This window comes from Urocitellus parryii, unplaced genomic scaffold (genome assembly GCF_045843805.1).
Source record: "Urocitellus parryii isolate mUroPar1 unplaced genomic scaffold, mUroPar1.hap1 Scaffold_86, whole genome shotgun sequence".
NCBI lineage: Eukaryota > Metazoa > Chordata > Mammalia > Rodentia > Sciuridae > Urocitellus > Urocitellus parryii.
In genome coordinates, this window is record NW_027554202.1 from 676,552 (window position 1) to 702,533 (window position 25,982).

The window sequence follows — 25,982 nt, forward strand, 5'->3', positions numbered from 1 at the left end:
CAGTTCAGGGAAGGTATTGCTGCAGGCATGGGGACTCTCCCAGTCCCTCCTCTCTGGCACAGGCCCCATGTGCCAGTGTGTGCTAATCCTGGAGGACCAAAGAGACTTTTTTTTAAGTCCCAACTTGGAGAGAGACCAAGGTAGACCATAGCTTATCAGCCTTTTTCAAAATACAGAGCCTTATTTCCCATAGTTACAATTGGATTTTTGTCTTAATAGTAATCACGTTCGTGTGATTGATTGTCCAACAAATGAACAGCACAGGGGGCAAAGTCTCTGGGATTCACAGCTCAGTTGTTAAGGATGAGTCTTTGCTCCCTCTGTGGGTCTCCAGGTCACAGGTCAGAAGCCCTTTCATTTGCTCTGGATGCTCCCAGAGGTCAGATGACTGCTCCAGGGTCACAGAGCAAGTCAGCTGCAGAACCAGAATTTGCATACAGGCTCCTTACCACCTTCCCCTCCCTATTTGCTCTGCCTTCTCCCAGCTCAGAGGCTGGAATATCACAAGTCCCTGGGCCAAGTACAACTTCTAGGACACCCTGCAGGTGGTCACTGCCCACTACCGAACCTCACCCTTCTTCTCCGTCTATGTCAGTGCAGACTCTAAGAACTCCAATAGCAATGTGATCCAGGTGAGCAGGCCTGGGCCAGGGAAGCAAAGGGTGTGGCCTCCTGGGGTGGAGGGAGACCTGCCCTGGGACACAGCAGCAGGCTCTGGTTTCTAAGCCGGGGTTATTTCTGGAAGCCCCAAGCAGTGAGATTTTTATAGACAAGAGGCTATGAGAGGGCAGACTAGCCATCTCAGTGGACAGCTCATCATGGGCCACAGAAATGACAAGTGATATCAACTCCTGGGCACAGCTGTAGCCACCTCATTGTCCCCTCCCTTAGCATCTGGCTCTGTGGTGCTGCTTGGAATGCTTTTGGTCCATCTCTCACACCAGAGCCTGCCCAAGGCTGAGGATCAGCACACCCAGGAGAGCCCCCAGATTAGGGGTCATAAAGGCTTAGTTCTCAGCCCAACTGCACCACTCACTCACTGTGTGACCTTAACAAGCGTCAACCTCACTGAGCTACACTTTCCTTTTCATCCTAATGAACTATAATAGCAGCTACCCAAGTTGAGTCAAGGTGTGGCCAGAAGGTTCCAATGGTAGCCATCAGGAAGTGACCCTCCTCTGCCTGCCCCACTCTCAGGAAACCCTGTACTGACACTGTCCTCTTGAATCCTCATTCCAGCTCTGAAGGTTAGGTGTTATCTCCCTAACTTTCTTGGCGAGGAACCTGGGGATCAGAAAGGTTAAGTAACTTGGGTTAAGGTTAAGTCACCTGTGTTGGCTCCTCGCCACTTGGGAAGGGTTTAGAGAAGTAGAGTGCATTGCTGAGGCCAAGGGGTGTTTGAAGAGGAAGGAGGCTCTGTCCAGCCCTCAGAAGGGCCCAGGTCCCTGCAGCTGACCCCACAGGTGGGCAGGAACGTGTCTGTCTTATCACTGAGTGATCCCATCTGTGACTTCGGCTACCGGCTTGTGCTCCTGCTGGGACCTGAGCTGGTCCTCAGTGCCTGGTGTGAAAATTCCTGGGGCAGGCAGAGGCCGCAGGAGACACACAAGCCTGCAGCAGGGCCTTCCTCTCACTCTGCCTCCCTCTTTAGGTGGACCAGTCTGGCCTGGGCTTGCCCTCCAGAGATTACTACCTGAACAAGACTGAAAACGAGAAGGTGAGTGGGACTTTGCAGTGGTTCTCCCACCATGTCCCCCACAGCATACCTGGGCAGGTCTTAGAAGCTGGGGGAACACAGGGGTATCACTTTCCTGATGGGCAACAGGCAGCCCAGTCAGGGTAGGGATGCCCCCAGGCTCACTAGTTCATATGCAGGCACTGTGGGCACAAAGGGCAGGGGTTAGGTGTCATTTGTCCCGATTGTAGAGAGGTGCAGTAGCAGCCCCCACCATTTGAGGGTCTCAGACCTTTTATATACTCACCTCTAACCCTCCCAGTCACCCCAAAGTCACTCAGCTTCTCTGAATATCATTTGCTTTATCTGTCAAATGGATATTCTTTTTACCTTGCCCTATACAGAAGAAGAAATAAGTCTCAGAGACAGAAGTGACCTGTTCAAGGTAACACAGCCAGTAAGTGGGGAGATCCAGAGCCACAACCAGATCACCTCCAACCCCTCACAGCTCTCCCTTCCCCTGCCTGGCCCACCTGAGGTTCACTCACCTGTCCACGGGGCTCAAGGTCCAGTAGGAGAGGGAGACATTACTTAACTGACCACCCAACTGTATACATTGTGATCAGGGCAGAGGGAGCCCAGAAAGTATTGATTCAGCTCTAGGGATGTGGTGGTAGAGGGTGGTTCAGAAAAGGTGCATTTCCAGAACAGGAAGATGGCCGAGGACGAGCCCTGAAGGCAGGGCCAGAGCAGCAGGGGCCAGCCTCAGGGACCTGTGTGTGCCCAGAGGCAGTGGGCTTTACCAGGAGCACAACGGACACCAGTGAATACACCCCAGAATCCTCCCCAGAGCTGTTTTCCAGCATGTTTCCTGGGCCCTGTGCACAGGGCTGCAGCTGGGCCAGCCTCACCTGGCCCACTGGGCGGCAGGTGGCAGCCACTGACTGACAGTTTTGGGATGCTGGGTCCCACAGGTGCTGACCGGATACCTGAACTACATGGTCCAGCTGGGGAAGCTGCTGGGCGGGGGGGATGAGGACGCCATCCGGCCCCAGATGCAGCAGATCCTGGACTTTGAGACAGCGCTGGCCAATATCACCATCCCCCAGGAGAAGCGTCGGGACAAGGAGCTCATTACCACAAAGTGACGGCCTCCGAGCTTTAGGTACCCTGTGTGCCATCTACTGCAGGGGCAGGGCCACTGGAGTACACAGAGTCGGACAGGGCTCTTGGGGGGAGGGGTCATACCCACTTCATCATGACCTTAAAGCCACCCTTGGAAGGAGGTGTTTATGCCCATGTTACAGATAGACTGGGGCTCAGACAAGTAAGATTACCTGCAAAGGGACTCCAGAGCCAGGCTTCTTCCCTCGCTGGGCTGCTTTGTGTGACAGCGTTTCCCTAGCAGCTCCCAGTCATCCAGCACCGAGCACTGAGTAAAGGTGGGGTGTGGATTCCGACGTTGCTTCTCCCTTTGCTGAACAGGAGATGAAGAGACATGGTCAGGGCCCGGAGGCTCCTGAGTGCAGGGGTGCTGGCCCTGGGACTCAGGCTTGGCTCAGCTTTTGACCATGTCCCTAGGCAATATCCAGAGGCGTAACTGGGAGTCAGACCTGTACTTTCTGTGAAACTGGTGTGCCTCACTGGAGACCTGCTGTCCCCTCCAAAGGTCAGCCTTGTCGAGGCTGCCCCTGGTGGCTGCTTAGGCCTCCAGGGCCTGGGGTGGACTTCCTACTGCTTCCTTCTTTCTGGCCCGTGTGCTGTTGCTGACCCGCTTGTCCTGGGCTCTGGTGGTCTCCGAGGAATGAGCAGAGTGGTCCCACGGATCTCCCTGTTCCTTGCCCTCAGGCAGGAGTGCCTGGTGGCCCTTGCTGTTCTGCTGGGGTAGACCCTGCGCCTGCAGTGGGTTCCACTGCCGGTCGGTCTTCTCCCGGCTTCTCTCCCATCCTTTCCCTCTTCCTTCGAGGAGGAAGTTCCTGCCCTTTTTTCCTCCTCCATCTGACAGATGTATCAGGGGCCACTTGGGCCCCACTTTCCTGTGCTTCTGGTCTGGTGGGGACACTAAGAAACAATCCCAGTCTCCCTGCCTAGTGCTGTGGGCGAGAGAAGCAGGGCGCTGAGGCCCAGTGGGGAAGGGCTGGGGAAGCTGAGTGTACACCTGCCCCGCAGGGACCTTGGTGTGTGCAGGGCCTCGTGGGCTTCATTCTGGAAGTCGTGCTTCCATTGGGTTTCCTGGGTGAAGTGTGTGTCCCTCTGGCCCCAGGCACAGGGCTACAGCCAGCCCTGCTCCACCCTGGCCTAATGGGCAGCAGTTTGGGAGTGTTGAGTCCCTGGCTGACTGGATACCTGCACTACATGGTCCAGCTGGGAGGCTGCTGGGCCAGGGGGTTAGGGCACCACCTGGCCCGCGATGCAGCAGATCCTGGACTTTGAGACGCACTTTATCCTGAGGGCTGTGGGCAGTGGGGTCTCCCAGGCACAGGTGCAGCCCATGCAAAGACGTGGGCTGAGGCAAGAAATCCCAGCCTTCTGGTGGCACAGCTGCCCCTCGGGTCCCCAGGGAGGTTGGTGGCAGGGTGAGTGGTTCACGCGGGTTGTTATGGAGATTGGCAGCCTGTGTCGGGCACCATCTGGCACTGTTTTTCTGCTCTGAGGCCGGAGGTGGAGGGAGATGCAGTTTGCTCCCCAGCTGCAGGGGGCCCAGCCTGAGTGCTCGCCTCAGGGCTCTGACGTGGTGCTCAGAGAATGGACATCAATCTGGCGTGGCCAGCAGGTTCTGCCCCGGGCAGCCTCTCCCCATTGCTTTCACTCTCCTTTCATGGAAGAAAGGAAAAGTCATAACTTCAGCAGGGGCTGAAGACCACACAGTGCCTGCCGGGGGCCTGGAGTCAGAGGGTCACATCTTGAGCCGTGTGGCCTTGGCAGGTGAGGAGCCCACCCTGAGCCTTGGTTTCCTTCCAGGTAAAAAGCCCTTGCTCATCTGCTCACACCTGTTCTGTGCGGGAACAGAGACAAATGAGACACCGCCCCTGCCTTCACCAGGGACAGTGGCTCTTAACTCTTAAGTCATGGAGTCTTTTGAGAACAGCTCAAAAACTACAGACTGTCACCCAGGAAAAATGGGCATGTGTGCATGAAAAAAACACACAGGGTAACATTTAGAGAAGTCCTGGACGCCCCCAAAACCTGCCTGGCCTGCCCGCGGGTTATGAGGACATAACATCACGCAGAAGATGAGATTTTGTTTTGTAAACTGGCATGCGCCGTGGAAAAGTAGCATCCCAGAAGTCAATATCAGTAGTGCTGTGCTTTTGTGATCGGTAATATTTCTCAGGTCCCTATCACTAAATTAACTTGAATCATTCCATCCTGGGACAGAGTGTCTTCTTCTCTGGTAGCTGGAGATTTGTTTTCTTCTCCTACTTAAGATGAATCGAGGAGAGGGACTCCAGGCTTACGTGTGGTTCAAGGGTAGACCTGCTGTAACAGAATGGTGTTCCAGGCTAGCCCCAAGTGGAATTCGGATTCAGAGCCATGAGTCAGACCACCTTCTGCTGCTCTAGGGGTGAGGGGGGCCTTCTCATTCTTTTCTAGGACCTCCCGTCCCGCAGGCTGTTTGGGCCTCGGCCCCATCCTCTGCCATTTCTCCTGTAAAAATGAAGCCTGAAAGCACCCTCATCTTTCCCACTCCTCAGGCCTGAGTTGGTTGGTGCCCAGCTGTCCTCCTAGGCTGTGGGCATGGGAAGCAGCTCTCGGGCCTGCCTCTAGGGGATCTGAGTCAGGGCAGAGTGTCCTAGTCCATTAAAACTGCTGCATTAGCCAGGCGCACCTGTAATCCCAGTGGCTCGGGAGGCTGAGGCAGGAGGATAGTGAGTTCAAAGCCAGCCTCAGCAAAAAGCAAGGTGCTAAGCAACTCAGTGAGACCCTGTCTCTAAAGAAAATACAAAATAGGGCTGGGGGTGTGGCTCAGTGGTCGAGCACCCTGAGTTTAATTCCCCAGCACCAACCAACTAACCAACCAAACAAACAAAACTTCCACATCCATGGAGATGGATCTCGGCACCTGCGTCTCAGGAGTTCACTAAAGCAAGACACTGAAATGTGGATGTCCTGCTGTCAGCACAAGCCTCTTTATCTCCGAGTTGTGAGAATTGCCCTGTCAGGACTCTGCTGTCCTGGAACGAGCAGGTTTGTGATGAGTAGTAGGGTTTTCTCCACCTGATACCTCACCCTGCACCAGGGATCCGCCACCTCAGTTCATAAAGCTCTCGTGAGCCCTGTAACTGGTGACATTCGGTAAACTAACCCACTTTCCCAGGGTCTTTGCCACCAGGCCATGCATTCAGGTGACCCTGATTGTGGGACCCAGTTTGAAGGTCTCATCACACACCTCTGAATTCTGTGGCCACAGAAATGTAGAGATTGGCCTGAGGGTCTCCTGCCAGGGAGAGGGGAGGCTCTGGGCCACGGGGGAGGCCAGGCTGAGAGGCTTGCAGCAGTCAGCTCTGGGGGCAGGGTTACTGACCCCATCTTAGGGAAAGGATAGACAGTGCCCAGAGCTGGTTCCTGATGGGGACTCTGATCTAGGCCTCCTCACGCCCAGCTCAATGTCACCAGCTCATGTCACCCAGCTCATGTAGCAGGGCTGTGCTGGCACCTGCCAGCTCGGGGCCCACTGTGCGCTTCTCTTCCCAGCCTCATGGGGGTTTGCCATCGGTGTTGGTGGGAACATTCACCCAGGGATGACGCCAGTCAGCCCCCTTCTGAGAACTGGTAGATGACTTGTACCAGCACAATACCGCCTTTGGGAGCTGCCCCCGCCCCGTCCCCAGCCTCATCTGTCCTTTGAGATGTTTGTTCCCCAATGGATTAGATGTCCACTTAAACCCAGGAGCAGGGGCTGGGGTTGTGGCTCAGTGGTAGAGCGCTTGCCTTGCACGTGTGAGGCACTGGGTTCAAGTCTCAGCACCACATATAAATGTCCAACTACAACCAAAAAAAAATTAAAAAATAAAAAAAATAAACCCAGGAACAATGGCCTTGGGGTGGAGCCCAGTGGTAAAGCCTGTGCTTAGCCTGCTCAAGGCCCTGAGTTCAATCCCCAGCACCCCACTAAATACACCCAGAGATGAGTGCCCTGAGTTTTATTTAACCCCCACAGTAATCCATATAACCTCAGGAAAGTCACCTTCCCTGATCAGCAAACTCAGCCTCTGTGAATTGGGGGTCTTGTGACTGACTGCCTGTCCCAGCAGGCGGGGGTGGATCTTAGGTGGCTTTATGGGTATGGTTTTCCTGTATGAAGGGAATGCATTTCTCACTTCCCGTATTTATCTTACATTTTGCCCTTTCAAGAGAATAGAGAATGGAGTTTGAAATCTGCCAGGCCTAGGGCCACTTTTGGAAGGTCTTAAGCAATGATCGTAATTTCTGGATTTGCTGGCTAAGTCAGGTGCCCATCCAAGTGATTGACATGTAGAGGTGTCTTTGCTAAAAGACAAGATATGCAGCCCAAAGCCTCGTGTTCTGTAAAACTGCACACTAAAAATAACTGAACGTGTGGGGAATACAGGGCCAGAGCAGACACATTGCACAGCTCTGCTTGAGGAAGTGACACCAAGGGACACACACCAACATTGAAGCCCGAATCTCTATGTGTTTGCACTTAAGCCAGGCTGGTCAGGCCAGCGTCGGACTCACAGAGACAGGTGGGGGTGGAAAGTGGAAAGCACAGAGTTCAAGTCTTGCAAAAGTCATCTGCAGCTGGGTGAGCCACATCCCCAGCCCTTTTTATCTTTCATTTTGAGACAGGGTCCCACTAGGTTGCTGAGGCTGGCCTTGATTTGAGATCCTCCTACCTCAGCCTCCTGGGTTTCTGGGATTACAAATGTGCAGCATATTTTACCACAGTTTATTTTTAAAATGTTGTAGGACTTCATAACAAAAATCTGCAACCTCAAGAGGGATAGCTCGCATGGCTGGAGGCTGCTACTGCAGGAGATGCTGGCCGTGATGTGGAGGTGTTGGGGGAGACACCTCTGAGCAGGGCACCTTGGGGTGCCAAAGGGAAAGTGAGATCTGTTGGGAGCTGATAGTGATGAAAAGCCAAGTGTCTCTTTGGAAAGCTCTGGGTACAGGTTCTCATTTTAGGTCCTTAAAACAGAGCTGCTGGGGCTGAGGTTGTGGTTCAGTGTGGAGCGCTCTCCTAACACGGGTGATGCACTGGATTCAATCCTCAGCACCACATAAAGCTAAATAAATAAAAATAAAGGCATCATGTCCACCTAAAAAATACTTAAAAAAAAAAGACAGAGCTGCCGCTGGGCATGATGGTGCATGCCTACTATAATCCCAGAGGCTTGGGAGGCTGAGGCAGGAGGATCAAGAGTTCAAGGCCAGCCTCAGCAACTTAATGAGGCCACAAGCAACTTAGCTGCCTCAAAATAAAAAGGGCTGGGGGTGTGGCTCAGTTGTAAAGTGGCCCTGAGTTCAGACCCCAATAACTCCCCCAAACAAACAAGCACACAGAGCCGCGGGCCTGGTGTGTGCAGGGCTGAGCTGCAGGCTTCTCCCTTCTTGCTGCACTCATCACCAACTTTGCTGTCCAGCTCCCCCCTCGGCAGCCTCACCTGTGGACTACAGTTTACCCTACAACACTGGCCCTCCTGAATGTTGGATCCTCTGCAGCAGACTGCTGCTGCTGACACTATTGTTGAGTGGGACAGTGCTGGCTTCTGTGTGTGACCCTCCCAGTTACCAGATATACGGGACTCATTGTCATGATGATCCCTGTTTTTCACATGAGGTGCTGAGGCACAGATGGGCACATTAACTTATTAAAGGTTGCACAGCTCATAAGCAAGAAAGCTACACCAGGAAAGCTACCTAGCCCATCTCCTGATTCTTAATTGTTAGGGGTCTGAGGCTCCATGTCTTCCTCTGTAAATGGGGATAATTTGGCCGCTGCTTGGTCAGTTTTGCAGTGGCACATGCCGCATGGGAAGGGCGGTGATGGTGGTGGCTGCTGTGCCTGTTGCTGTTGCAGCCTCTCATCCCACCCTGGTTCCGCTTCAGATGAGGTTTGCCTCTGGCTCCTGAGGACGCTGTCCACAGCAGCGCTCACCAGCCAGCCAGCCTCTGCCTGGAGCTCCATCTGCACCGTGGTCCCAGGGCAGAGGCACAGTGATGCCTTCCGAGGGACACCCGAAGACGGGGCTGAGGAGAAGCCACCCTCCAGGCTCACGCTGTCCCCTTCCCTTGCAGACCTTGGCACAGGCCATCAACTGGCTGCCCTTCCTCAACGGCATCTTCCACCCCATGGAGATCAACGCGTCAGAACCCATCGTGGTCTATGACAAGGACTACCTGGAGCAGGTCTCCTCCCTCATCAACGCCACGGACAGATGGTGAGGCCGGCAGCCCTGCTGGGCAGGAGGGGCAGGAGGGGCAGGGCGGCCGGACGCAGGGTGCCGCACCCTGGTGGGCTTCCCCGAGTGGCAGCAGAGGGTGTTGGTCCCCTGGGCAGCTTCAAATCCTGCTGCCCTCAGCCAGCTGTGTAGCTGTGGGCATGTCCCTTGTCCTTTGTCGGGGTCATACCGTCACCCATAAGATGGAGATGCAGATAGCACTTACCAAGCAGGGGATTCGTGAGAATCACACAAAATGATTAACGTTTTTACACGTTCCTGGCATGGAACGGGACACTGCCAATACCACCCATAATTTTTTGATTAATACTTACGGGTTTTTTATTTTATTTTATTTTTTTATTTCAAAGGCTTATAGAAATGTTGAAAAATACAGAAAATAGGAAAAATGTAAAATTATTCAAAATACTACTCTTGGTCATTTTGGGGGGTGTTTGTGTGTGTGCATATCAGGGAGAGAAGGTGTGAGGGAAGAGAGGTTTCCAATCCATAGTTCTTCTTTCTCCTTAATGTGACTAGATGGATAATCTACTTTTCCCTTGACTTTTCATTTTTATTTTAGTAGTAGGAGTAGTGAGGATTGAACCCAGGGGCACTTAACCACCGAGCCATATCCCCAAACTTTTTGTATTTTATTTAGAGACAGGGTCTCACTGAGTTGCTTAGGGCCTTGCTGTTACTGAGGCTGGCTTTGAGATCACTGTCCTCCTGCCTTAGCCTCCCGAGCTACTGGGATTACAGACATGCACCACTGCTCCAAGCCTTGCCTTGACTTTCATTATGAATATTTCCCAGTGCCATCCCAAACTCTCTGTGAGGATCATTTTTATAGTTGCATACTATTCCATCAACTGTACATGCAATATTTGCCATACCCTCCCCTGTAGTCAGGCTTTCAGGGTGATTCCGGTTGAGGCTAGATGTTGAATATAGTGAACATCTTTGTACTAAGGTAACATCTTTGCAAACTTGACTCAGCATGGTCAGTTGGTCAGCCACAGATAGGTTCCCTGTGCCCTGTGGGTGGAACATGGGAATTGTCTTCATGAAACCTGGCTGGGCAGAGCTTCCTTTCCTGCCCCTGCTGCTCTAAGGCCTCTACTTCCTGTCTGGCCTTCAGCAGGGAATGGCAGCCACCTCCCCACTGTAGCATACACCACCAGGTGAGTCTCTAGGCAGCGGCTTCACAGCTTCAGACACTAAGCAGCTAAGCAGCAGCATGTATTGAGCACTGCTGGTATGCAAGTGATTGCACCGGACACTGGGGGGTTCTAGGCAGAGCGCCAGGTACTCCTCGGAGAGTTACATTCCATGTGCTTGGAAGGCAGCCGCCAACCTAGCCCCAGGTAGGCTAGGAAGGAGGCCGGGGTGAGGCTGTTCGGGAGCCCCGGGCATTTCTGAGCCAGCATCCTCTTCCCCATCCTGCTGAACAACTACATGATCTGGAACCTGGTGCGGAAAACGAGCTCCTTCCTCGACCAGCGCTTTCAGGACGCCAACGAGAAGTTCATGGAAGTCATGTATGGGACCAAGAAGGTGAGCTGCGACAGTGATTCCTGGGTTCATGCTGAGCACCTACTGTGTGCTCTGCCCTGGGGCTGGTAAGACCACTGTACCCTCAGGGCTGTTGCACTTACGAGGGTTGAGTCTAGGAGGAGAATGAAGAGGCCACTGAGGGTCTATCTGGGGTCATGGGAACACTGATGGGGACTTAGGCCCCCAGGGTGTGCAGAGGCTTCTGGAAGGAGGTGGTCATGCCAAGCCAAAGCACAAAGAGGAGTCTTAGCAACTCAGCTGGTTTGCAGAGAAGGTAGTTTCTGTTCTGTCCCTCCAGCTGCTTCCCCGTGGAGATGTCAGCACTCTCCTTATGTAACTGTGACTCTAAAGGTGGGGACTTCTCCCCCAGAAGCATCAAACACCTGCTCTTGAGGGTTCCCTGATTCTTATCCTCCCTGTTTTTGGTCAGGGGAACCCAGTCCAGATCCAGGTTCTCTCAGGGAGCAGGAGTCCCAGGCCCCAGACCCAGTAGGCTCCACCCATCTTAAGTGCCCCCAAACCTCTGCGGCTCCTTTTGTAAGAGGCTTCCAGGCCTCCCTCCCTCCCTCTCACCCGGGAAGCTGATGCCAAGAATTCTGATGCCAAGAATGAGGCCTCCCCATCTCATTTACGCATCCAACAGTTACCCCTGCACTGTCACCGTGGGCCAGGCCCCAAGCCCTGTGTGGGAATACCAAGACGGGTGAGATGGGTCTGTGCCCAGGAGCCCTGCCTGCCTGGGAGGTGTCAGGGCTGACCTGCCCTCATGTACCTAAGGCTCAGAGAATGGCTGGGAGTGCCCCGGCTGCAGAGCAGGGGAGGCTGGGCAGAGATTTGAATGGGAGGTTCTGCTTCTTACTACACAGCCTTGGGCAGGTCACTTAAATGGGGCAGGGACTCAGTCTTCCCGTCTGTGAAAAGGTGACCCTGGGCTCTGTTTCCTCAGGCTGTAAAGTCGGTTCCAAAGGTGGAAGCTTCTGCTGCATGCCTGGCTGGCTGTCCTCGTGCTACCTGCCTACAATCTGCAGATCTTGGTGGGGAGGAGGGACCCCTCTAACACTCCCTGCTGGTGCTCCTCGGGTTATGGTGAAGAGGCTACACATCGCACAGCCTCCTCAGGGGCCTGTTGGCCCCTCCTTTTCTGCCCGGAGGTGGCCCCATGTCAGATGATCCTGCCTGACCCTTTCTTGTTTCAAAGAGTTTTCTCCTCATTCCAAAACCTTTGTCGTAGGCAGTCAGAGTGGCCTTTTTGCAGGAAGTCACTGGAGCCAGACTCTCTGGGCTCAAGCCCACCACAGTACTTATTCCCTGGGTGCTCCCTTCGGGCCAGTGACTTAACCTCTCTGTGCCTCGTTCCTCTCCCTTAGTCTCCCTGGAGCATTCTAGGCATGCAGCCTGCACACCCTGGGCTCTCAGGCGCTCGGTGCTGTCACGGCTGTTGACATCATTACTGCACCTCTGTCTCCTGCTGGATGTTCTGGGCATTTCCACAGAGTCCTCAAGGGCAGGCCCGCCGTTGATTCAGCTCTAAATTCCTGAGACCTGGCACAGTCCCCGAGCAGGGGAGTCACTCAGGGGACAAATCGTGTGTGTAAAGTGAATGGGCTTCTCCAGAGACGAGACGCCCGGCAGAAGACAATAAGAATCTTCCCGTGATACAGCCATCAGAGTCTCTGCCCAGCCTCAAAGTTGGAGACTCCCTAGCTGTGACCCACTATGTTCTCGGCCTCAGCATATCCAGGCCAAATCTGTGTCCAGCTGTGGGCTGCCCAGTGGCTGGCAGGGCGGCGGGCAGGAGGGAGAGGGGAGCAGAAAGCAGCCATTGAAACAGACACAGGTTGGGACAGCTAAGCAGAATCCAGGGGCTACACTTAGACTAGAATGGCCTTCCCTTCCTTCTTGACTAGAAAAAAAAATGTTTTAAGTCATAATTTACATACAATAGAGTATTCAGTATACCTGGCCATGGTGGCACACTCTGGTAATTCTAGGGAGACCCTGTCTCAAAATAAAAATTTGAGACATAGACTAGTTTAGTGTGGTGTTAGGGTGGCCCTGGGTTCCATCCATAGCACCCCATTAAGAAAAAAAGAAAGCAAGCCCGCCTAGCATGTGTGAAGCCCTGGGTTCAACCCCCAGCACTTAAAAACAATATGCACACACATGTGCATAGAGTGTGGGTGAAGGATACAGTTGGTTGATTTGTGACAATGAAGTCGTGCATGTGACCACCAGCCCGGTCAGGACAAAGAAGTTTTCCATGACCCAGTTACCCAGCATGCCCTCGGGCCCCTTCCTGCGTCTCCCCGAGGTGCTGCAGATGGGCAGCCGAGTCCTATGCTGCCTGTCAGGCCACCTGGCTCAGTGAGTCTGTGGAATTCGTCATGTTGTGGCATCTCTGAGTAGCTGGTTCCTCCGTGCTGCCAAGTGGTATGTCGCTGTAGAAAAACACCACATTTTGTTTATCCATCTGTCTGCCGATGGGCATTTGGGTTGTTCACAGTAGGGCTTGTGTGAAGCAGGCTGCCCCGAGCTGGTTGTCATGCCTGTTCCTCAGGGTTAAGAGGACCCTGCAGCTTGACCGGTTTCCATAAGCAGGGTCATCACACCTGGTCATACACACTGTCCATGGAGGGATGGCCGGGCAGGGGGACAGCGAGGCTGAAACCCTCCTGGTGCTCTTTATCAGCCCATGCTCTGGAGAGCTGCAGCTCAAGGACCATTTCTGGTTCATACTGAGGTATCCTGTGGGCTAGCACTGCTTGTGGGTGAGACTGAGGAAGAACTAACTTAAGCCCGGTGCAGTGACACACATGTGATCCAAGCTGCTGGGGAGGCTGAGGCAGGAGGATTGCAAATTCAAGGCCATTCTGGGCAATGAGCATTGAGAGACCCTATCTCAAAATAAAATATAAGGAAAGAGCTGGGGTTGTGGTGGGCATGCGGCTCAGTGGTGAGGTGCTTGCCTGGCATCCTTAGCACATTAAAAAAAAAGCCCACATTGAAGTTTTGTGATGTCACTGTGGCCTTCTCTCTCTAGGAGGCTGTAAATGGCGCTGGGCCCCTGGCCTTCTGGGAAGGTTGCCGTTGCTCAGGTGGATGGGCAGCTTCCCGAGGTTCTGCGCCTCCAAGATTCATTGTGTCCTCCAGGAGGCAGGACCAGGTGGAGTTGGCGGGAGCCCCGGATGGAGGACCAGGCACGTCAGAGTTCCCATCCCTGTGGCACCCCTACCCACTGTCACCTACTGGACCAGTGACTGCCCTTACTGAATTTCTGCTTCCTGTCTGTCCAGTGGCCCATCCCTGCCCGCTAGGTATGCTCAGTGGCAGACCTTCATGAAGTGCCAAGCACAGAGGCTGGTACTCAGGAGACAGTAGATGGTGGCCATGAGGGGTGTCTGTGGCCTAAAGTAACTTCTGCGGCCAGAAGAGGTCTGTCTCCCTGGAGTTCTGGGGGGAAGCACAGGCCTCCGATGGCACCACCTCCCAGCCAGGCCTTGGGAGAAGGAGGACTGGGCCCAGTGACCCTCTGCGCTCGTGTTTTCCAGACCTGCCTTCCTCACTGGAAGTTTTGCGTGAGTGACACGGAAAACAACCTGGGCTTTGCCCTGGGCCCCATGTTTGTCAAAGCGACCTTTGCCGAGGACAGCAAGAACACAGTAAGTACCTCCCCTGTGGACAGAGTGGGCATCGCATCTGCTGGACCACCCCCCAGCCCGCCACCACCCTGACAGCCCACACTCTGCTCTGCCCTGGGCCTTTCCTGCTCCAGGCCACAGGATCCTGGGGCCTTCTTTAACTCAGAGGCCATCTTCTCAGGCTGCAGTGTATGACTTACTAAATGACTTCCATGGTTGAGGGCCAGGCCAGTTTTTGTTATTTAATTTGATCTTCCCAGTGACCCCATGAGGCTACCACAGCCATCTCCACGTCCTGGGGCTGTGAAGGACCCCACCAGGTAATGTTGACCTAGAAGTGACATTTTTCTTACTCTGAGGGTGACAGGATTATTCAGGCAGGTAGAGGATCATCATGGCTGAGTCCTGGGGAGACAGCCAGCCCCCAGCTCAGATTCTGGCTCTGTCACTTGGCTGGGTGACTTGAGCGGTGTTCTCCCCTCACCTGGGACATGAAAGTAGGGCTGTCCCTTCTGCAGAGGGGTGTTAAATTGTTAAGGTGAGATTGCAATAAATCACCAAGTGGATCTTAAAGCAAGAGACAAGCCAAGGGCCAGGCTGCTAGTCCACACCCTTCCACCCCCTCCCACGGTTCGAGCACACCTTTTGTAGTCCAAAACCATATTAACGCATAAGTGGCTGTTGCTATGACTCAAAACCATAAACAAACATCATAAGATCTAAAATCATAAGCAGTAAAGAGGGTGGGCCAAAACATCCCTAGTCGAGGACAAGTTAAAGAATGGCTACTAACATCTAGACAGTCCACCTCTGACAGGGTAGATTGTCCAAGAAAAATGGGAACTTTTAAGAATTGCCATTTGTGCCGCCTAACATGCTATGCTAGGCAACCGCTCACTGATGGGTGCAGAGGCGGAGCTTTTCCACGGGAAAAGCGTTTCTTACATGATGTGGAGTCTCAGGGCAAAATGGAGTCTGTGTGGTCATTGCCCACACAGCCTGGCCATAACAAAATGAGATGCTACACGTAAAGAACACCTGGCCCAAAATAAGCTACAGTCAATGGCAGCAATTGTTTATCACATCTGCTGAGGCAGAATCTGAATCCAGGTCTGTCTGGCCCCAGCCCCACGGCTCTTGCCTTCCCCTTCCCCGGAATCCTTCCATCTTCTATCTTTGGCCCCCGGGTCTGCCCGTGCATCGTCACCCTCAACAGCTGCCATTTGCACCCTGAGTGTGGCCTTTCTGAGTGCTCCTCAGATCAAGTTCTCTGGGTGTTAAAGCTCTATTCCATCAAAAAGGATCCCATCAGCCTGGGAGAGGCCATGTCTTCTGGATGGCCCCAAAAGAGCACTCCACCATGCTAAAGGCTCCGAAAAGTCTTGCTGCGGACCTTTCTGCTTCCCCAAGGCACATCCAAGTTCATTTGACCACAGAGACCAGTGCGTAGAAGGCCCGTCTCGTCTCTCGGGATGTCCATGTTAGGAACATGGTCTGGAAGCACATCCGTGGCCACCCTCTTAGCCCGCTCTGCAGAACTCGAGGCCTTGAGCCCACCTCAGTTTGACCTCGGATCCAGTGTCATCCTGCCTGGGGCACTGGTTGCATCCAGGGGGCCAGTGGCCAGAGCTGAGGGTGCAACATCTGTCTCCTCAGGCCAGCGAGATAATCCTGGAGATCAAGAAGGCCTTTGAGGAGAGCCTGAGCACGCTGAAGTGGATGGATGAGGACACCCGGAAGTCAGCCAAGGAGAAGGTGAGGCCGCCCGGGAGCTCAGCCACCCAGGCTTCCTGCACCGGGCGAGAGCATCAGAGAGAGAGCAGGGCTAGGAGAGGCCAGCCTGTCCCCTGGGCACGCATGGATGCTGTCCTGCCTTGTGACCAGTCTAGCAGGCTGGCGGGACAGCCTGAAGCCCAGTGTCACACATCTCTTGGCTGAAGGTAGACAGGCAGTAGAGCACACGCAAGAGAGGTGGACCAAGCCACTGTGGTGCCTGCTCCCTCCACAGCTCCCAGTTCCCCAGGGGTGGGGGACGGAGCCTCAGAAGCTCATCACCTGCCAAAGGTTCCAACACTTGAACTTTGGGGACACATTTGGACCATAGCAGCTTCCCTTGGGGAAGCAACATTTAATCAGAAACCCAAAAGATTAACTGGGGGCTGGGGTGGTGGCTCAGCGGTAGAGCACTCACTTCGCCTGTGTGAGGCACTGGGTTAGATCCTCAGCACCACATAAAAGTAAAAAAAAAAAAAAGATATTGTGTCCACCTATAATTAAAAAATAAATATTTTTTTAAAAAGATAAGTTAGGCAAGGAGGGAATGTTTCCAAAAAGAGATGTGAAAGTCCTAACTGGGGAGGTGCCTGATCCCCCACCCCTTGACCTGACCCTGAGCCCAGAGCCCACAGAGCTGGGGCCAGCTGGCCAGCATTGCGGGTGCTCAGTTCTCTGTCCCTCCCATCTAGGCGGACGCCATCTACAACATGATAGGCTACCCCAACTTCATTATGGACCCCAAGGAACTGGACAAAGTGTTCAATGATATGAGTGGCTTATGCCCTGCCATCCCAAGTGCCCACTTGGGGAGGGGCCAAGGTGGGCGGGACACATAGGGCTTCTGGAGGCAGGGAGGCTGACCTGGCATCATGACAGCCATCAGGGGATTAGCTCAACGGGAGAACGCTGGCCTCGCATCATGACTCCAACTGGTTCAACCCAAGCACTACATAAAACGGGGGGCAGGGGGGCTGGGGTTGGCTCAGTGGCAGAGTGCTTACCTCACACACGTGAGGCCCTGGGTTCGATCCTCAGAACCACATTAAATTAAAAAAAAAGATATTATATCCATCTACAACTAAAAAATTTAAAGAAAAATCGTCTTGGGGAAGCAGATTCTAAAAGGTGCAGCACCACCTGACCCTGAGCCCAGAGCCCACAGGGCTGGGGTCAGCTGGCCAGCATCGTGGCCCTAAAACACCACGGGGTGGGTAGAAAGTGAAGCCCCTCACACCCCTGCTCCTGCCCCAGAGCGGCCACCTGTCTTCAGGGTTGTACCCCGACCTCCTCAGAGAAAACTTGGACCTCAAATTTTGACCTTGAGATGGGGATGGGAACGAGGAGGCAGCCATCCCAAATGCACGGTGATGCTCCACTGAGGCGGAGGGGGATTGCTACCTCCCTGCTGCCAGAACCTTCAGCACATCACCCTTTAAGTGGGTTGTGATTTTGCCCCAAATGGTAGTTTCCTATCTTCTCATCAGTGAAATTTCTAAAATTCAGGCATTTTTGAAATTATAATAACCTCTCATCATGGTTCTATTTAAAACCTAAGACTATTAAAATTACTTCTGAGAAAAGGAGTTTCATTCCGCAGCCATGTTTCTTGAGAATAATTTCAGACACCCCAGGGTCATCATGATGCGAGACCCAGAGTCTCCTGGAGAGAGTTCAGGCAGGGCCCACAGGACAGGGGCCTGTCCCTGAGGGCCCAGTGTTTTATTGCAGCCCTTGGGTAAACCGTAAAGATCTGGAGTGGACCTGGGGGAGGGCTTTGCACCTGTCAGGAGCTGAGAGGCCTTGCCCAGGGGTGGGGGTGTGATAACACCTGTCCCCTGACATTTCAGAGCTATATTCCAGAGTGGTTCATTAAATCTGTGCTGTCCAATTTGTTAGCTACCAGCCATGGGGGGCTATTTAATTCATCAAAATTTAAGTTAATTAAAATTTAATTACACTAGCACATTTGAGATGCTCGGTATCCAACTGTCACCAGAGTCTACCATATTGGCCAGTGTGGGTATAGAACACAGGGAGAACACACCCGTCATCACAGTCCTGCAGGACAGTGATGGAGATACTTCTTGCCCAAGGGAACCACTGCCGGGGCATCCTGCAGCACTGTGACACTGTCAGGCACCTGAAGGAGACAGTTGTTGCTGGGCCCAGCAGGTTAGAGGCCTCCGGAGGGGCGGAGCCTGCAGCTCCGAGCCCACACTCGGGCCCTGGGCCTGCCGACCCATCCCTTCACCTCAAGGGGTCTGAGTTTCTGAGTTTCCTCTGGGCGTGCTCCCATCCTGTGTCTCTGCTTCTTTCTTCAGTACACGGCAGTTCCAGACCTCTACTTCGAGAACGCCATGCGATTTTTCAACTTCTCATGGAGGGTCACCGCTGACCAGCTCAGGAAAGCCCCCAACAGAGACCAGTGAGTCCCCCAGGCCCTGCCAGGAAGGCCTTGGTTCCCCACCATGGGGATGCACCCCGCTGAGCTTGCCTTCCCCACCCACTGTCAGGTCCCAGGTATGACTGTCACAGAGGCCCTCTTTTCAAATTAAGAAACCGAAAGCCGCTGGGTGTGGTGGCACATGTCTGTAATCCCAGCAGCTCAAGAGGCTGAGGCAAGTGGATCGCAAGTTCAAAGCCAGCCTCAGCAACGGTGAGGCACTAAGCAACTCAGTGAGACCCTGTTTCTAAATAAAATACAAAAGAGGACTGGGGATGTAGCCCAGTGGTCGAGTGCCCCTGAGTTCAATCCCCAGAATCCTCCGCAAAAAAGCCAGAGTAGAGCCCATCCTGGCCCCAGTCTTTGTGCCGCAGTGCCCAGCCTGTCGGCAGAGTGAACCTGGCCTCTGAGGCCGAGGAGGCCTGGCACCACATCCCAGCTTCATGGCCTCCGCATTCAGAGCCTTCATTTCATTATCTTCAAAGTAGAAGGGAAGGGAACTGGTTCTGGAGTCATTGAAGCAATCCAGTGTGGGAACTGGGGACAGCCAGGCCCTGAGAGGAGGCCCTCCGCATGGGTGAATGTCCCATAACTCCTCACAAACAGGAGTGGTGGTTTCTCCCACTGTCTCCCTGAGAGCTGGGGAAGGTTCTAGATGGGCGCTGATAACCAAGCACATGAACACACTGCAAATCCCACTTTGCATCAGTGTCCCTTAGGGAGCAGTTTCAAAAATATTCTCCTAGGATGAGGGTGTAGCTCAGTGGTAGAGTACAGCCTAGTACTTGAGACCCTGGGTTCCCTCCCCAGCACTGCCAAAAATGTTGGTGTGGGTGTGGGGGTTGCCTCCTGACTTTTTTGTTGTTGTTGTTGTTATGGTGGTGTTTGGTTGTGGGGGCTTTTGCAGCGGGGGTAGGGAGTTCCTGGGGATTAAACCCAGGAGTGCTTTATAACTGGGCTAAATTCCCAGCCCTTTTTTTATTTTTTATCTTGAGACAGGGTTTGACTAAGTTGCTGAGAGCCTCACTAGGTTGTTGAAGCTGGCCTTGAACATGTGGTCCTCCTGCCTCTACCTCCCAAATTGCTGGATTACAGTTGGGCACCACTGCACCTGGCCATAGCCTAACTTCTACCCCAGATCTTAAGTTAGAATAATCTGGAGAAAGACCGTTCTTCTTAAAATGGTCTCCCCAGGAAAGTTAGATGTAGTCAGCCCGGTACTAGTCCCTCCACTCCTGAAACAGGATAAATCTTACCAAAAGTCAGAACGAGTCCTCTTTGCCTCTGGCGCCCTCTTGTGGGTAATGGAGGTTCAAACATCCTTTTTCTCCAAGTTTTCCATTGTCAACCAGGGTCCCCCTAACAAACAAGAAGGTAGGTGGGCTTTCACCTTCAGAATATGGCACAGACACTACTGCCAATTTACCTGGCTTTTTAAATTTTAGATTAAAATTTTTCACTTAAACTTGTCTTCTAGCCAGACACAGCAGTATTCATCTACAACCCAAGCTACGCAGGTGGCTGAGACAGAAGGAGCCAAAGTTCAAGGCCAGCCTAGGCAATTTAGCAAAGTAAAAACTAAGGGCAAGGGATGAAGCCCAGTGATAGAGCACACCTGGGTTCAGTCCCCAAGGAAGGAAAGATTAATGCAGTGTGGAAAATCTGAACAAGTCGTGGTGGTGCACACCTGTAATCCCAGTGGCTCAGGAGGCATGGGCAGAAGTTCAAAGCCAGCCTCAGCAAAAGAGGGGTACTAAGCAACTCAGTGAGACACTGTCTCTAAATACAATACAATATAGAGCTGGGCTGGGGCTCAGTAGTCATGTGCCCTGAGTTCAATCCCCATTAGCCTCCTTGCCCCCCCCAAAAAAAATACAATATGAAAAATCTGAAAACTTATCCATGAACTTTTCATACCCTGTACACTAAAATCATTGATCTGTCTTGCACTTTTTGGATTTTTTACATAATCATGGCCTCATGCATTTGTCCTTTGGAAAATAGCGTTTTGCCAGGCATGGTAGCACACGCCTGCAATCCCAGCAGCTAAGGAAGCTGAGTCAGAGGGATCATGAGTTCTAAGCCAGCCTCAGCAACTTAGCAAGGCCCTAGCAACTCAGCAAGACCCTGTCTCTAAATACTATATTAAAAAGGGCTGAGGATGTGGCTCAGTGGTTACACACCCTGGGTTCAGTCCCCAGTATGAAAAAAAAACAGAAAAGAAAAAAAATCGTGGTTCCACTAAGATTTACAGATTTTCCACTCTCGTATACTGCAGCCAAAAAAAAATCTTCACATTAGTTAACATCATAGTTGACCTCCTGAGAAAAGTCTTAAAGTACTATCAAATTCATGATGGTCAATACAACTTTTCCAAAATTTTAATTTTTCTTTAAACTTTAGTTTTTTTGAAACCTCAGATTTTTATCATTGGTAAGAAATGACAAAATGTGAATTATTTCCCCTGAGGTGCTAAGCTTCCCTTTTCATTTTCAAGAACATGTCTGCCTAGTTGCCCAAGTCCAAAATTCCATGGCTGGTCAGTCATCCGAAGAGGATGAGAGAGGCCTGAAGCACCACGTGTGTATTTCCCCATTGGTCACACGGGATATTAAAGACTGGTACTTGGGGGCCGAGATTTAATGGAATTAATAGTTAGGCTACTTTTTTCCTGGGTGTTGTCAATGAAAATGACTGGCTGGTTTGTTTTGGTTGTAGCACCTTCTGGGGAAGGAGAGGTGGCCACTAGGACTTGCCTGGCTCCCTGCCCAGGCGGCAGCAGTGTCATCCACGGTTGCTTTTGTACCATGATGCACATCTCAACACATGGCAGAGGCAAAGTATCTCAATGTTATAATGTAGAATTTTTGACATCATAAACCAGAGGATCTTGGGGACTGTCCACAGACCACACCTTAGAACAGTTTTTGACACATTTCAAGCCTCAAAAATAACCTCAGTTCAATATCTGATGGTCCCTCTTGCTGTGTGTGAGCGCCTCAGTGTGGTACCCTCTGAGGTGACATCTCTGATTTATAGACATTCAGGTGTTTTCCAGTTCCCCCTCAGAAACAGTGCTGCCAGATGTCCTTGTGCTGACTTGGGCCGGGGTCAAGGAGAACCCACTGGAGTTCAACTCCGCCCACACCTGTTGCTTGCAGGTGGAGCATGACCCCGCCCATGGTGAACGCTTACTACTCGCCCACCAAGAACGAGATCGTGTTTCTGGCTGGGATCCTGCAGGGGCCCTTCTACACCCACTCCTCACCCAAGTAGGCCATCTCTGGTGCTGGTGCTCCGATGGGTCCCCCGCCCCTCAGCCAGCCCTGTGTCTGCAGCTGACCCTGACAGCCATCTTACTGAGCCATCTGTGCCCCAGTGGCCAGGTGGCCTAGGATTGCAGTGTCGTGGGTGCAGAGCGCAGCAGCCCCCGTCCCCTGCCTTCCCTCCAGAGGTCTCTGGGGCCGGAAGCTCCTGCAACCGGGGAACATGGCACAGTTGTGCAGTCAAGAGCCCCATGTGGGAAATACTGCTGTGACGGTGGCTTAGAGCAGTCACAGCCAGGGAGTTGGCGGGTGAGGGCGCTGTCCTAGAAGCTGGACTCCTGGGATGACCATGTGGAGCTTGGGAAGAGGTGCTGGCCCATTCCCAGGCTCCGTTTGCTTTAAAGCTTAACTGCTAGTCTATGGGAGGAGACAGTGATCCTCTAGAGTGTCTAGCACGTGCATGTCACTCACAGGGCACAGCTGGCTCCCTTAGACTGCCCAGCCTCCCACTGTCTCCAGGGCTGTGTCCCACAGAGCCCCAAGAGACTCTGCTACATCTCAGGCCCAAGAAGTGAGGGCCACATGACAGGGCAGGAGCCAGAGGCCTTGCTCTCACTTTGCGTTTCTCCCTCCGGGGCCTTAAACTTTGGTGGCATTGGTGTCGTCATGGGCCATGAGCTGACTCACGCTTTTGATGATCAAGGTACAGGTTCCTTGGGGTCCCTCCAGACAGAGCCCATCAGCTTCTTAGCCCCGCTGCCTCTGCTCCCTGGGACTTAGCTTTGGAGAGAAGGACCAGAGTCTAAACCCTGGCTCCACCGCTTGCCAAATGCTCTCAACTCGGCAAGTTACGCCATTCTCCAAGCCTCCTTATCTGCAAAATGGGTGCAACAGATCCAGGTTGGGGTGGAGAGGATCGTGTGAAGACTATAGCGAGTACCTTCTGCAGGGTGCTGGGTGCTAGGTGCTCAGTGGGAATCAGAGACGTGGAAGTCACACCCTCCTCAGCAGCTAATGTCCAGGGTCTTCCTCAACTGCTCCCTGCTTGGGGACAAGAAGGAAGTGGCAGAGACCCTGGAGACCAGGCCTGTCATGTGCTCCTGATTCTGTCAACTCCACTGGCCCCTTGCTGGCCTCCATTCCTTGGGATCTGAGGCCCTTGGCCAGTGGAGATCCACCCCGCGCCTCGAGCCTTTGCACAGCCGCTCGGCCACCTGCCTGGCCACTTTAACCCACCCTCTCCCACTTGGTCTGGCCCGTCTTCTGGCCCTCTGATGGGCATCCTGTCCCTGTGCAGGCTGGAGGGTGGGGGTCAGACAGAGGAACCCACTTGTCACTGGGAGGGAAGAAGAGCGATATCAGGGACAGGTCCCACGGTGCCACTCCTGCGCTCTGACCACAGGGTGGGAGTATGACAAGGACGGGAACTTCCGGCCCTGGTGGAAGAACTCCTCGGTGGAGGCCTTCAAGCAGCAGACGGAGTTCATGGTGGAGCAGTATAGCAGCTACAGTGTGAACGGGGAGCCCGTGAACGGCCGTCACACCCTTGGGGAGAACATCGCAGACAACGGGGGGCCTCAAGGCGGCCTATCGGGTGGGTCTGCTCCCCCTGTGCACCTGTCCAGGTCCACATCTGTCCAGAAGCCTCATCAGTAGGTCAGCGTAGAGATGCCTGGCAAACTGCAAGAGTGCTCTGCCTCAGTTTCCTCATCTGTCGGTGGGGGTGGGGAGGACGTGAGCACTGACTGTGGATGCAGAGCCTGAGCTGGGTGCCCAAGGCCTTCTGCTCGGAGACCACTTGCCTGAGACACCCGGGAGAGAGCCAGGGTGGTGTCCACCTGCAGAGCTGGCCCCTTCTTACCTTTGAGGGGGAACCCACTGCCAGGTAGGGCAGCAGGGCCCAGGAGGACACTGAGCACAGAGCCAGTTCTGGGTTCTGATCCTAGTCTAGAGTAAGTGGCTACCATCTGAGCTCATTGGCTTGGCTCTGAGCCCCTGACCTGCACCCTCAGGTGGCCAGAGGTGAAAGCAAGTGACTCAGACACAGGTCCCGGCCCGAGAAGCAGCCTGGCAACTCACCAAGGAAAAAGGGCCAGGGGCAGGGGGTGGTGGAAGGAGTGGGAAGCAAGGGCCTCTGTCACTGAGAAAGGAGCTTGGTTCTAATCTGGTGACAGTGGGAGCCACTACAGGTTCAAACAGGAGACATGATCTAAATCCTTCTTTAAGGCAGGTCTGCAAGCCCTCAACCCATGGGCAAATCCAGCCCCAGCCTGTCCCTGTAGGTTTGGGGGACCTGGCCACACTGTGTCCACAGGTTGCCTGTGGCTACTTTTGCATTCTGAACGCAGAGGAGGATAGTTCAACAGGGACTGGGAGCCCCAAAGCTGGAACATCTACTCCGGCCCTCACAGAGGAGGTCTGCCAACACCCGCCCTAGATGGTTTGCCACATGAGGAGGGGACCAGGCTTGTGTCCTCAGTTCCTCTGAGTCAGGGAGACCCGTTGGAAGCTGTTGTGTGGTTACCCAGGCAAGAGGCCGTGTGGAACAGGGGGAAGGGTGAGGAGGGTCAGATTTGGGGTGTTTGGCTTGGCTGGAAGAGTTGGGGGCACTCTGGGTTTTGAGCCTGAGTAACTAGGAGGGTGGTGGTGCCATCGTATGGTGGCAGGTTTGGTGAGGGTACGTGTGTGTGTGACTTATTCCTTCTGTGCCATGCTGAGTTGGATGTGACCTTGAGTGTCCAGCTAAGGCAGTTGAATATCCAGATCAGGAAAGAGGCTGGCGCCAAAGTGCACATTGGAGAGCCATCGGCATTGTATGGCGTTTTAGGCCTTGGGGTCGATTGCACTCCCCTTTAGGGAGGGAGCAGAGAAAGAGGAGGGATCCTCCAGGCTGAGCTGAGGCACAGACCCCAGAAACCAGCCCAGGCCTGCACACTAGCCCCTCGCCCCTGTGTCTTCGCTGCCCTCAACCTCTGGCCTTCTCTCCTCCCAGGCTTACCAGAACTGGGTAAAGAAGAATGGGGAGGAGCAGACCTTGCCCACACTGGGTCTCACCAATGACCAGCTCTTCTTCCTGGGGTTTGCACAGGTGAGTTCATTAGGGGAACAGGTACAGGTCCCCTGCAATCACCAGCTCCCTAACTCATCAGACCATCTTCAGGTCATTACCCTGTGAGGAGGTGAGCTTCCTGTCATTAGAGAGATTCAAGGAAGGGCCAAGAAAGAATACTACTATCCAGGAGTAGGCCCCTCCTGGTTCTGGGGTTCCAGAAACTTCTTAACATAGCCAGACACGGTAATGCATGCCTATAATCCCAGCTCCTTGGGAAGCTGAGACAGGAAGATCATAAGTTTGAGGTCAGCCTCAGCAACTTAGCAAGACCCTGTCTCAAAATAGAAAATGAAAAGGGTTGGGATGTAGCTCAGTGAGAGACCAGCCCTGGGTTCAGTCCCCAGAACCGGGGGAGAAAGAAATCAAGACCCACCAGGTCGGCACTTGAGTTGGCCTTCCGTTGATTCCCAGAGGTGCTTCTTGAGAGAGTGTCCTGCCCAGGAAATATGAGATCTGGACTAAATCCAAGATTTGTAAAGTAGAGTTTGGGCAGAATCCCAGCCTGGTACGTTGGCATCAGACAGAGACCCGGCTCTGGCTGAAGAGACACAGCTCAGTGACACCTGCATCAGAGAGGGGCACAGGAGCACACCAGCCTCCCCTCCGACCCACCCACAGGCCTTCCTGACTCCTTGGGGTATGAGCACCAGGCGAGGGCTCATTCCACCCCTGCACAGTGACCCCAGCTTCTCCCCCTTGTTCCCTCAAAGGTCTGGTGCTCTGTCCATACACCCAAGAGCTCCCACGAAGGCCTCATCACCGACCCCCACAGCCCCTCCCTCTTCAGGGTCATCGGCTCTCTCTCCAATTCCAAAGAGTTCTCAGAACACTTCCATTGCCCCCTTGGGTCACCCATGAACCCTCGGCACAAATGTGAAGTCTGGTAAAGGGCAGAGCACAGAGAGCCAAGACGGAGGAGAGGAAGGGGCTGAGGACGAGCCCCAAGGGGAGGCTGCCGAGTCTGCCCCTCCTTCCAGCCCCTTGGCCGCCCAGGGCCCCTTCCCAAACTGGAGGGTTTGCAGCCGGCACTGGGCTGGGTGGGGGTCCTCCGCATACCCGAGTTGCTCCCCTGTGCAGACCAGCGTCCCAACGTGCACCAGCTCCAGCGG

At 53.6% G+C, this 25,982-nt stretch overlaps 1 pseudogene; it reads left to right on the forward strand.

The window, feature by feature from the left end:
- LOC144253016 (endothelin-converting enzyme 1-like) overlaps positions 1-25,760 on the forward strand; it is a 48,537-nt pseudogene extending 22,777 nt beyond the window's left edge.
- The last annotated feature ends 222 nt before the right edge of the window (positions 25,761-25,982 follow it).